Below are 12,914 nucleotides of genomic sequence, written 5' to 3' on the forward strand. Positions count from 1 at the left end.
GCATGGGATGTGGACTTCATGGATCTAATATGATAGTTTTTTAAATGGTGGGGATAAACAATGCCATTTAACATTTTTGCCCAAAAAGGGCATTAAGAAAAACAACAACAAAAAAAGCCTGTCATCATCGTAATCACCACCACTACCATCATCCTTTCGTTTAAAAAAAAGGAGACACTTTAGCAAAAAAAAAAAAAAAAAGGACGGACAATCTCAGAAATTATTTAGATTTTAACCGATTTGGCTTTATGAAGAAAATCTACATGGCTGTGACTATTATTATTACTATTATTATTTTGACTTGGACCTGTGAAAACTTTTTCACAGCCTGGTACTCACCAATGTACCAGCATTTGGAAAGCATTGGTGAAGGTAAGCAGTTCTTGGGATGGTGAGGAAAACGCCAGGCTGACGTAGATGAGTTTATGGGAGAGGAGATATTATGCTGGATTGGGGGATAGTTTGGGATAAAGGGAAGGATGATGGACACAAAAGTCCCTAAGAATGCTTGCAACACAATAGATAATAAATGTCAGTTGAGACTTAAGTTGAATTGGTAATAATAATAGGTAGTCTTTATATAATGACAATTTCATTACCACTGTTTAATTGATGACCACTTCAGAGGCAGCTAAGAGAGGTATTATTATTCCTAAATTAGAAAATTTTAAATTGCATATAAGTTTCACATTGTATTCCTTTTGGACAGTGCTGTTCTAGCTGGTGCTGGAAATGTTTCTTTCCTGGGATTAAGATTGTCTTTTAGGATGTGTTTATATATGAGGTAGCAAAGCTATGGAACCATGGGTCACACCAGCCACACCTTTAAATACTTCGAATCGTGAGATAGCTAATCTTGTCCAACACGTTTTGTCAATGAAATTGAAATAAGATGATTGTGTCTTAATTAGGTACAGAATCTCTCTTGCCAACATTTGCTGAAACAACTCAGAGGAAAAGAAATAACAATAAGATCACAATGTCAAAAAGCGAAATGGAGGAATTACAAGCTCACCACTGTTGTAATAATTATGGCTGGAATGGGGGATGTTGGGAAAGGTGACAGATGAGCTCTGTGTCTTTTAACGTGTGGGAGTTGGTTGACCTCTTTTTCTAATTAATTCTCTACATCCCAGATACTGACTAGAAATGAGTACATTTATTCTGTGACCTTTATATTTGATACATAACTAATTACTTTGTCAATTTAAAAAAATGACATATACCTTAGTTCCCATATCTAATTTGTCATTATGTTGGCAATAAGTAATCCATCCAGTTAATTTTTTATTCATTACGAAATCTCAAGAAATCCCATATACAAATTTGTTCCTTTTTACACACTCTGCGTATTCAGAAGTCCATAGCCCCCTTCAGTTTCCTGTTCCCCTGTGAGCCTGTGGGTCACGCTGGGGCTCAGGGGGCCAGGTGAGACCCTCTAGGTCCTGAGTCCAGCCCTAGGTCTGGCGGCTCCTCCCCTGGGGAAGGGGCCCCCTTGTAGCTCTCCGGCTGGTACATCGGCAGTAAGGCGGGCCAGGAGGGGGTGGTCATCATCCGGCTGGTCCCCCCTACTGCCGAGTGTTGGCCTCACAGCTACACAGCCATCTCCTGGTCCTCTGACTGGATCATCAGGTCACACTGCCCATTTCTAGGTAGGCGGCCAGCTTGGCGTCCTGAGACTTCTCAGCCTGCCGGGGGCATGTGGCCCTCCTACTCTGTCTTCATAATGAAGGTTCCCATCTCCAGGATGTAGTGGCAGGTGGTGCAGTAGTCCAGGGCCGCCCGCTGGTGCAGACAGGTCTCCCCGTCTTCCTCCACAGCATCAAGGAGGGGGGCGGGGGGTGGCGGTGGTCCAGAACATAGCAGACCCTTTCCCCGCTGCCGGTACTGACCACGGGGTGCAGGAACTGGTGGTCCCCACAGCCTGGGGCAGCGTCTGGATCTTACAGAAGCCCTTCCTCTCGGCAGCCTCATGCAGCTCCCCTGCAGAGGTGCGGCGACCCTGGCAGTGACCGAGGCACGGGAGCAAGGTGAGATGGGGAGAGGGGAGTGGGAGGTCAGGCCGGGCGATGGCCCCAGCAGCTCTGGGTCCAGCATATAAATTTCACTGCATGCGATCTCAGTCACATAGTTGAGGGGTTCCTGGCCTGGGTCGGTCGTGTAGAAGCGGCTGACAGGGGTGGTCTCCAGGAAGCCCCACCTGGGGGCCAGTTCAGGCACATCAGGGATGTGACTCCCGCCCCTCTGGGCTCCTGCTGGAGCCTCTTGATATAGGCCTGGCAGATGCTCTAGGTCACTGTCAGCCGGGACCACCACCTTGCCCAGTGGCACGGAGGCCTCCTTGGGCGACACCTTGTAAAGCTGGGCGTCGTGGCTGTGCGTGCTGGCTGCTCGCCTGGATCCCTTAGCAGCTGCCCGGGCACTGGCAGCTTCGCTCTGCAGGTGGCCGGGCTGCACAGGAAGCTGAGAGCGTGTTAGGCTGCGAGCTGGCGGGGCGTCCCATCCACCTGCACCCGGATGGCCTTGGCCGTGACGACCGCTGCCTCGTGGCGCCGCGTCAACCTTGCGTGCCCGCACCTGTGGGGCTGCCCGGGACGCCCCGGTGAAGCCATCGACCTCGCTGCGGCCATCCTTCTGCCACTAGGGCTCGGAGTCGTGCGGACCCCCGGGGTGGCCCCAGTCATGGTGCCTGTGCCGTACCCGCGTGTGTTCAGGAAAGCGACGCCCTGCGGTTTCAGGTCTGAAGCACCGAATTCTTCTGAAAGACCCCACCTGGGCAAAGAATAAGCATACACAGCCTCACTTGGTTTTGGATGTGCAGAGCCCAGTAAATAGAAAGACAATTAAAACCCAACTATTAGGGGCTTCTCTGGTGGCGCAGTGGTTGAGAGTCCGCCTGCCGATGCAGGGGACACGGGTTCGTGCCCCGGTCCGGGAGGATCCCTACATGCCGCGGAGTGGCTGGGCCCGTGAGCCATGGCCGCTGAGGCTGTGCGTCCGGAGCCTGTGCTCCGCAACGGGAGAGGCCACAACAGTGAGAGGCCCGCGTACCGCAAAAAAACAAACAAAAAAACCCAACCACTGGATGGAACTTTGCAATTCTAAGGAATTCTAACTAAAATGAACCTTTTTATTTCCTTGCTAAACTATACTAGGGTAATAGAAGGGTATTTCTGGCCATGATCAGAAAGTTTTTCTGAAGGCTTTTTAGCCCACGCCTCCTCATGTGTCTCCTGGTTACCACCGCTGACCTTCTGAACAGACAGTGGTTGACTTTTTACCTCTGCTGAGTCAAAACACTCTGCAATAGGGCCCAAGCAGCTCCTGATCTGCTTTTCACACCATCAGAAAAGTTGTAAGTTGAAGTAGCAGTGAGTCAAATGCCACAGTGAAATAGAAGGAGAATGCTATCCAACCACACTGTGCCCCTGAACTAACTTCCTTGAGGTCATCTAAGTTACTAAATCCCCTGGGCTTTTTCCATTACCTGCTTGACTCTCCTCTTGCATTTGACACTATTTACTTTTCTCATCTCTGGCTGCTCCTACTGTGGAAGCACAGACCATGCTTACGTGTTGGTGTTGGTCTGGTTCTGACCTTGGTCTTCTCACTGCACACACTTCCCAGGTGAGCTTTCCTCAGGAACGGACGTGTCCCGACTCTGTTTCTAGCTCAGATTCCTCTCCTGAGTTCCAGATGAACATATATAACTGCCCACTGTGTATCTGTGCTTCTGGATACCCCAGGACCCCAAATTCAGAAGGTCAAGTCATCTCCCTTCCATTCCTTCCCGATCCTCTTTCCTTCTCATCCTTACTTCGTGAATGGCACAATGTTCCACTCATTTTCCAAGCAGGAGTCTTTCTTAATGTCTCCATGATTTCAAACGTGAATTCAGTTAACAATTTTGCTAATCCCTATCCGCTTAAAAATCCCTAAATTAGGAAGCAGGTAAAGAATAGTTGGAAAACACCTAAAGGCATTGACCTGTATTATTCTCATTCAGGGGATGAAGCCGTGGCACATGTGACTGTTTCTGAGTAAAAATGAGGCATTTTCATGCCTGCAGATCAAGTTTATCTCACCCCTCACCTCCCACTTCCCACCTTCAATCTCTTGACACTGTCATCAGAGTGTAGTTTCTGAAACTGAAATTTGATTCTATCATTCCATTGCTTAAAGGCTTATAGCTTTCAGGAAATAATCCAAACTCCTTAACTGGTACTTCATAAGCTGGCCTGGTCTTGCTTACCTCTTTGGTGTCATCTTTGAGATTCAAATTCTCCTCCCCCGCCCTGGGAAGCATCTAGAGCTCTCATTCTGATCTTTCTCTTGACTCTGTACTTTCAGTACGACTCCCACCTGCAGCCCCAGCTTTGGCATAAAGTACTCCTACTCTTTCTTTAAAATTCATCTCTGGAGTCATTGTCTCTGCGAAGTCTTCCCTGACTCTCTTGCCTTGAGTTTGGTGCTCCTGTCTGTCCCTCCTTTCCCTCTTTTGCATTGATTAGAAATTTGAGAAGGGCTCTCTGCTCTCTTCTGCAAAACCCTTTAAAAGCACTTTGACATCCAGTCCTGGGTTCTGCCTTGGCTAGAGGAGAGTTAAAGGGAATGACTTGGTTTGTGAAGTCATCCTATATTATTCTGGGTGGACTGAAGGTCCAATTATTTCTGATTCTCTGGGAGTCCACTCCGGGCTGAATTCTCTTTCTCAACTTTGTCCTGATATAACCCTCTTCCTCCAGAATCAACCAAGGACTAGGATTCAGGAATGCCCGGATCTATTCAACAGTCATTATGTGGGACGTCCGTCTAGGTTCAGGTCTAGGGCTGTGTGTGTGTGTGTGTGTGTGTGTGTGTGTGTGTGTGTGTGTGTGTGTGTGTAAAGAGAGAGCTGTAAACAGAGAGACATGGAGGTGGAGTGGGGGGAGAGAGAGAGACAGCTTAATATGTCTTTTCATCTCCTTCTCTCCTCTCACTCTCTCTCTTTTCCACATATTGAGGGCTAATTAAATGCCAGGCATTCTGCCTCAGTCCCCTATATGCATTCCACTATTGTATATACACTACTTAATCACAGTGATCACATGTATTTAATCCTCGCATCTTAATGTTTAGAATACCGAAGTAGTTTGCTTGGTCATCCAGCTAGTGATTTGCAGAGCTGGATTGAAATACAGGTCCTTCTGACTCTAAACAAGCTTTCCTAATTTGTATGAGCTTTCACATTAAACTGCTTGTAAAAACCCCACTTGAAAATAATTACATCATGGATGCCGTTTTCTTCTTCTTCTTCTCCTCCCCCCACCTTCTTTTTCTTTCCTTTTACCTGGAAATAGACAGTGAAACCCATGACCAGCAGGATGTGTTGTCACAGAATAAGTCTTGGGTTTCATATCAGGAAGTTGAATGCAGCTGAGACCAACTCACTCTAGGAACTCTAGGAAAACACACACCATGCATTAAAAAAAAAAATGTTTTTCAAATTTTACTCTGAACCAAATCCGATTCACAAATATTGAGTCTCCACAGGACTTTTATGCTATCAATTCATAATTAAAATGATCCTACCCATCCCCTCTCTTCCCTTTTCTCCAACCCCTCTTATTTTCTGATTCTTTTTATCTTGATGAGACTGTCGGATGGAAATCTGCTTTGGAAGGAAGGAACGCTGGTCAAAATATATGGCCTTGGGTCCCCGTGCTCTGCTGTTCTGGGTGGGAGGTGTGGCAGGTACAGGAAGGGCTTGGGAGGGGCAGGAATGGGCGAAGAGGGCGGGGCTTGCACACAAAGGCATCCAGGGTGGGTCACTTGGCTGTGGCAGGCATGCTTTGTCTGGGACTGTCCTGGAGGTGAATTCCAGTGTCCCTGAAGGAATGACAGAGCTGCAGAGCCATGCTGTCTCCTCAGGAAAATGTATGGCTTTTGTTCCACAGTCTTGGGGGCAGGGATCAACTTCCCTCTTCTGTGATTTTTGGGTCTTTAGTTAGCGATAAATGATGTGATTAGCTAATGTACCGTCCAGTGGAAGAAAGGGACCCTCTAAAGACATTCAGAATGACTGAGCTGTTTGCTAGAGGTAAGAGGAAGGTGAAAAACTGTCCCCTCATCCTTGCAAATTTGTTTGGGTTTCTTTTTTAATTTTGAGGGACTGGAGTCTCTTACTGTAAACATATTTTGTTATGCAAATGCCCTGTCATCCCCCCCACCCCACTGCCCCTTCCAATCCCCTCCAGAATTCCTAAATTAGAGAGCAGGTAAATGGTAATTAGAAAACGCCTAAAGGAATTGAGCTGTATTGCTCTTGTTCTGAGGGTTACGTCTTGGCATTTGTTAGAAACTTTGAGTTGAAAATGAAACATTTTCATGCATCAGTTTTGGGGAAAGTCTCTTCTGGATTTTTTGGTTGCATATTTGAATCAACCCTTCTTCACTGAGTGCTTCTTACCTGAGTAAGGGAGCAGGCGAGCTGCTGGGAGGGAAACAAAAACAATCACAGAGACCTCTGCCCTCAGGAGTTTTCAGACTCTGAAGAACCAAGCTGTTTACCCCAGCAGACTGTGGGCCACTCAAAGACAGCGTCTGTGTGTACGTAGCTTTGCGTTCCCAGCACCTCACCATGCCTGGCGTCTGCTAAGCATTTCAATATAGAGTGACTGACTGAAGAAATGGCAAACATAGTAGGAGAACCGTGTATGCTCAGTGCCCAATAAGGGATGCCTCCTAGAGATGCTCCAGCAAAAGGAAGCAATCCCTGTGGGGTGATTGGACAGGCAAGGCTTTCCAGAGCACCTGACCTAGTTCTTGCAGGACGAAAAGGTTAAAAGGCATGTTCTCTGGGGCTGAGAAATGATGGGCAAACTGAGAACGGACCAGTCTGAGCTTGAGACGGTTTGTGCTGGGGAGAGGGGGATTAAAAAAGAAAAAAGGAAACTCCCTGAGTCGTAAGCGCCATTGGGCTCAGCCAAACTGCAATCTCACTATTTTTCTCTTTTTGTTGAAGGTCTACAGCGGGATGAGATCAGTTACCATTGCCATCTTATTCACTGTATGGAGCTGGTATGATTCTAGGTCTGGTCTGAAGGGTGCAAGAGTACCTGAGTGGTTTAATGGAGGTCACGACCGTTGCTAGAGAGACTAGAAGTCCCTGCTCCACGGAAGGTGAGAATGGCAATGTCTTTGCCTGGAAGGATGTCGTGTTCATTCCTTTGAAGTGTTTTAGTAAAATATTTGAGCATATTTCCTTCTGTGTGGCTTCTTGTTAGTCTTTTTTGCTGTTGTTGTTGTTGAACGGTTGACTCAGCTGAAGAGTTCATTTGGTCAGTGTTTGCGATGGGATGTGGGTATTTCCCACATCTTTAAGTTGTGAAACCATCTTGGAGCAGTCTTCACCTCCCATGTAAAATGTGTGAATTTGCAACATGGACAGAGATAATGTAAAGGGCAAACCCACTTCTCCCAGATGCCCACTATAACCCTAGGATCGATACCAGGATCATCTCCAAAAAGCACTCCCAGCAAGTCTCAGCATCCTCCTCCATCTCCCTAGACACAGAAGCTATTCTGAGAGTACAATAAAATAGACAAATGCAGATGACAAACCAAAAATCAGGATCAAGGGGAAGTACCAAGGAGCTTTTAATTAATTGAGGATCCAGTATACCTCATCAGCACAAGGGGAAAAACATTCATGTTTCTAATGGAGCAATATACAAATATATACAAATCAATGAGATGCAAATGAAGTGTGTAATTTCTGAAGGGACACGGAGCAAAGGAGATAAAATGTATGCTTAAGGGAAAAACATCCCAAACATAAAATGACTTGAGTGGATGCATTTTTGTCAGTAGGTTTGGAGACCAGAAGGTTCTGACTCAGAGTGGAAAATGAATAATTTTTGTATGAGTGAGGATAAGTTACAGCCACATAACCAGACAGAGCCCTGAGCTATCGGGAGGACAGGAAGTAGGTTGTGTTCTTTGCTCTGCTTAACCCCCTGTGCAGAAACACAGAGGGATTTGCATGAAGCTTTTCTTTTCCACTTTGTTGGTTGCTTTCAGTCATGTTCGATGAATCAGTCATACCAACCTTTAAAAGTTAGGGAGAGAAAGATTTGAAGAGAGAATGGAGGTATTTCTAAGCTCCACTGAAGCTCGCTGGATTAGAAGAGCTTCAGTGATAACAGTATTTCTTATTTTGCTTCCTTGACATCTTCCAATGAGCTCAAAGCATTTTATAGACACTATCTCATTAATTCTTTCAACATCCTAGAGAGGAAGGCGGTGCCAGGGGTCATTTGTCATCAATTTATGGATTCAGAAATGGGACCAAGTCACTTCTCAGAAAGTGATTATGACTTGGGGCTGTTCAAGAAAGTCACCAAAGGTTTTTGGGTCCATTTCTAGAGTCTTCACGCTGAACCCTCTCTCATCTCCTCACGGCTTTTGGATCAGATGTCTGAAACATCTGATGTCTGAAAGAAAGAGATACATTTCTGACCGATTATGAGCTTCTTAGGGTTTCAGCGCTGGGCTTACTTTATCCTGGAATACTTGCATGGAAAAATCTCTAACCTCTAAAAAATGGTCTATTGCATCCTAAAACCCAATATTTATGAGCGAATCGTTTTGTGCATCCAGGTTCCGTGTTTCCACTGAAGGCCCTTTCTTTCCAACACCTCCGCCTACTACCTCTTTGACTGTATCGTGAGCTCTGGGAGGGGCAGAAATGGTGGTCGTTTTACTTTTCTATCTCCTGGTACCCAGCGCGGCATCCTTCCCAAGATAGGCTTCAGTGACTGTTAGCTGAACATATGACTGGTTTTGTGTGTAAACGTGGTGAAACACAGCAGCAAGAGACCCTCAGTTATTGTAATTTAACTTCAGCCTTTCCTACTCTGTCTCAGCAAAGGTTTGGGGATATAGGTCCAGAACGGGGCCTTTCCCTCTTGATGCTACTGGTACAGCTGGGGTGAACTTTTGGAGGGCTAGACTCAGAGTTAAAGTTTTTAACAAGTTGGATGTTTAGGCCTCTTTCAAGATGAGTTCAATTTCTCATTTGAACTGAGGCACCCTGGGCCCCACCAAATTGGTCCTGTCATGGATGTGAGTTCAGATACAGCATTCCAGGTTTTTCTAGAAGCCCCAACTTCCCTCCCCCCCAGATCCACACCAGACTTTCTAGTTCAGTCTGTTGGCCAGCCTGCGTTCGCCACGTATGGCTAGCTGACAGTTTGTCTGTGGGAAATGGTCACTCTGGAGGTAGCTTTTCTTGGTTTTCCTGACCGTTAATGGCTAAGAAGTTTGGCCTTTCTCTGGTCTCACTAAGTCAGGGACTGCAGTGATGAGAGTCAAATGTGCTTTTGACCACAGAATCAGCCGGCAGAAAATCCCTTTGAGAAACTTTGCCATGCCACAAATGACTCTCCGGGGCCTCGAGCAGTTGGGCCTTTCCTGGCCGCCCAGAAGGGCAGCTGTGCTGCGTCAAAGGGCCATAAAGGGTGGGTGGAGGTGGAAAGTAGAAGGGTGGGGAGAGGTTCTGGTCCTCAGGGAGTCCCGGGGGCTTTGGCCTTGGGTGGTTTCCTCTTTCTTTGTCTATCCCTGTCCTTTAAAGGACATCCTAACTAAATTTATTTTCTGGGCCAGGGATTCTGAACTTTTGATGAACCAGAAAATTCCCGATTTTTAAATTTCTGAATGCTCCTGGCATCCTGAAGAAACTTCCAAAGCTTTCGAGAAACCACAGGGATTTTTTTAAAAATAAATTTATTTATTTTATGTTTGGCTGCATTGGGTCTTAATTGCTGCGCGTGGCCTTTCTCTAGTTGTGGCGAGCAGGGGCTACTCTTCGTTGCAGTGCGCGGGCTTCTCAATGTGGTGTCTTCTCTTGTTGTGGAGCATGGGCTCTAGGAACGTGGGTTTCAGTAGTTGCAGCACGCAGGCTCAGTAGTTGTGGCACACGGGCTTAGTTGCTCCACGGCATGTGGGATCTTCCTGGACCAGGGCTTGAACCCATGTCCCCTGCATTGACAGGTGGATTCTTAACCAATGTGCCACCAGGGAAGCCCAAACCCCAGGGATCTTAAAATGTGGAAGAAGACTTGCTCCCTCTTTTTATTTTTCCCCCCACTGGGCATGTGAGATTCAAATTCCTTCCCAGAGTCTGGAAAAGTTGGTTGGTTTCAGCTTGTCCCTCCAGGAAACTCAATTAAATTGTACCAGGCCAGGGCTTCCCTGGGGGCGCAGTGGTTGAAAATCTGCCTGCCAATGCAGGGGACACGGGTTCGAGCCCTGGTCTGGGAGGATCCCACATGCCGCGGAGCAACTAGGCCCATGAGCCACAACTACTGAGCCTGCGCATATGGAGCCTGTGCTCCTCAACAAGAGAGGCCGCGATAATGAGAGGCCTGTGCACCGCAATGAAGAGTGGTCCCCGCTTGCCACAACTAGAGAAAACCCTTGCACAGAAACGAAGACCCAACACAGCAAAAATAAATAAATAAATAAATTTATTAAAAAAAAAATTGTACCAGGCAGTTTCTTTTTCTTCCCCCCATTTTTTCACCTGTTTCATTTGTGGGTTTGTAGTGGAAGGACTGGCCCTATAGGAATATGGATCCTATAAAAAAACTTGTGCTTCATTTGTAGTTAAACACTTTTTAAAGAAAATGACATTCTTTTTTATCTGTGATTCAGCCTTCTCCCCATCTAGTGTAATTTTCAAATTTTTAGTTTCACTTTGGAATCTACCTTTTGAGCTGCGTTGGTTTCCCTTGGCTACCTGTGGTTTGCACTAGTTCTGTGGCTGGGATGTTACTCCGGTCACCTTGGCAATGTGAAATATTTGCAAAAAATAAAACAAGTCTCTTGTTTTTCTTTGCACCTTGTTGGAAAAGGATGAATTTAGTACATACCTGTCAAAACCAGAAACCCGTTCTTTTTCCCATCCTGTCAATGAGGAATGGATTGTCCTGTCCAGGTTTCCACTCCCTCAAAACACTCAGAATAATAGCAATGACCTATCTGATCACTTTATTCTAATCTAAACCAAATCATGCCCCTCTCCCCCAACTTCTCTCCTTTTCTCTTCCCCCTTCCTCCCCCAAAGCAGTTATTCTCAACCTAGCTCAGCAAGAATCGGCAGCGACAGGGGTTATCTTCCTCATTTGATTCGTGAGGACAGATATACAACAGAGAGTTCAGAGTATGAATTCTGGAGTCAGAATGACTTGAATTCTGGTTCTGCAACTTGCCAGCTGTGTGACTGTAGACTTGTTGTTTGACTTCTCTGAGCCTGTTTCTTCTTCTGTAAAATGGTGATTTAATGGGACCTATGACCTAGGGTCCCTGGAAAGGTTAAACGAGATGCAATGTGAAGAGCTTAGCACAATGCCTGGTACAGAGTGAGAACTCAAATGTGGTCACCCATGTTGTTATTGTTATTAATCTGAAGAGCATTAGTCCCATGAGATCGTCTCTGAAAAAGAAAGCCGCGGTCAGCTAAGATGGGAAAATGGTGGACGTTGGTCCACCTCTGAGTGCACGTGATAATGACATTCACATAATAAAGGCTCTGAGAAGAATGGTTAAGAAACCTATTTATTTTATTTGATCGAGTATTTACCCAAATTACTTGTCTACGGAAACCCTCTCTTTATTAGTGTTCCTTGCGGCACACTTGGGAAAATCCTCAGCCCGTGGGATTTTTAACCACCTCCCCCAATAATTACCGGAGTTTGTACTAATCTTCTGCAGCGTTGATTACATAGGTGTGTAATAGATAAATGCCACAATTTACACCAAAATTTTGTCACCTTGAGAAACACAAGGGACCATGCATTGAAGACCATCTGGTACTGTGATGTGTTTTAACTTTTTTTTCCTCTTCCTCCTTGTGAAATTATCAGTTTATTATAGACCAAATATGCCTAAAGTGAATATCTAATTCTTACCCGATTTTTGCACATCGATCTGACCTATTACCAAGTCAAGTACTATGGAAATTCAAATTAAACTATAGAAACAAGGTGCCCTTCACGGAAGAGGCAGAGGTCTTTTTTATTTTTATTTATGTTTTTGTTTTGGCACCGTACTGTTTTATTTCAACCTTCAAACAATATAAAGAGGTAACAACTTCTGACGCTGAACCATGCAAATAACAATAAAGGAACAAAAAACTATATTAACGACGAAAAGACAATCATTTAAATGTGCTTCACGGCAGTGCTTTGGCAGTACTGACACGTACTTCTAGCCAATGGCTTCCAACAAGAGGGGTCTGAATGAACCCCCTGTTCTCCGCAAAAGAGACCCCACATTTTCTCCCTGGTGGTTTACACATTCTGAGTCACACACACCACACCCCTACTTTCACCGGACTTTTGTAATTCACATCTTACGACACAGTAACTACACACTGTGCGTCTGTACACAACAAAAACTAAAAATAAAACAGGGTGGTAGAAAAGTAAACAAACTTCAGTGTTTCCAGTAAGACATCAGGGAATCACTGCTGGCTGGGCCCTTCATTTCACCAGTTTAAGGAAAAGTTTGACTTACATTTCTCAGGAAACCCAATATTCAGAAGCTTAACCAGCAGGCTCAAGTTAAAAGTTTAGAAGACAGTCCTCCTTTTTTTTGGTAAATGTTTCATGTAAAACATGAAATCAAGTTCTACTTTATAAAAAAACAACTAAGTATTTTTAATAGTAAAATATATATGTTTATAATTCTCTTTTTAAAAAGACATTTAATAACAATACTTCAGAAGACTGGATATAACCTTCAACCCCCCACCCTGCCAAGCTGTCCACCTGGCACAGACACATTAAGGCAAAGGCTCCTGGAGAGGCATGTCCACCTCGGCGCTGGGCTGGGGATGCAACAGGAGCACACTCCGCTCCTGCAGGGCCAGT

The 12,914-nt window shown here is 45.5% G+C and overlaps 1 pseudogene; it reads right to left on the reverse strand.

Annotated features, from left to right (window-relative positions):
* Nucleotides 1–1,593: 1,593 nt before the first annotated feature.
* On the reverse strand, nt 1,594–4,306 carry LOC132528777 (diacylglycerol kinase zeta-like; annotated as a pseudogene).
* Nucleotides 4,307–12,914: the final 8,608 nt, after the last annotated feature.

This window comes from Lagenorhynchus albirostris, chromosome 1, assembly GCF_949774975.1.
Source record: "Lagenorhynchus albirostris chromosome 1, mLagAlb1.1, whole genome shotgun sequence".
In the NCBI taxonomy this organism is placed as follows: Eukaryota; Metazoa; Chordata; class Mammalia; order Artiodactyla; family Delphinidae; genus Lagenorhynchus; species Lagenorhynchus albirostris.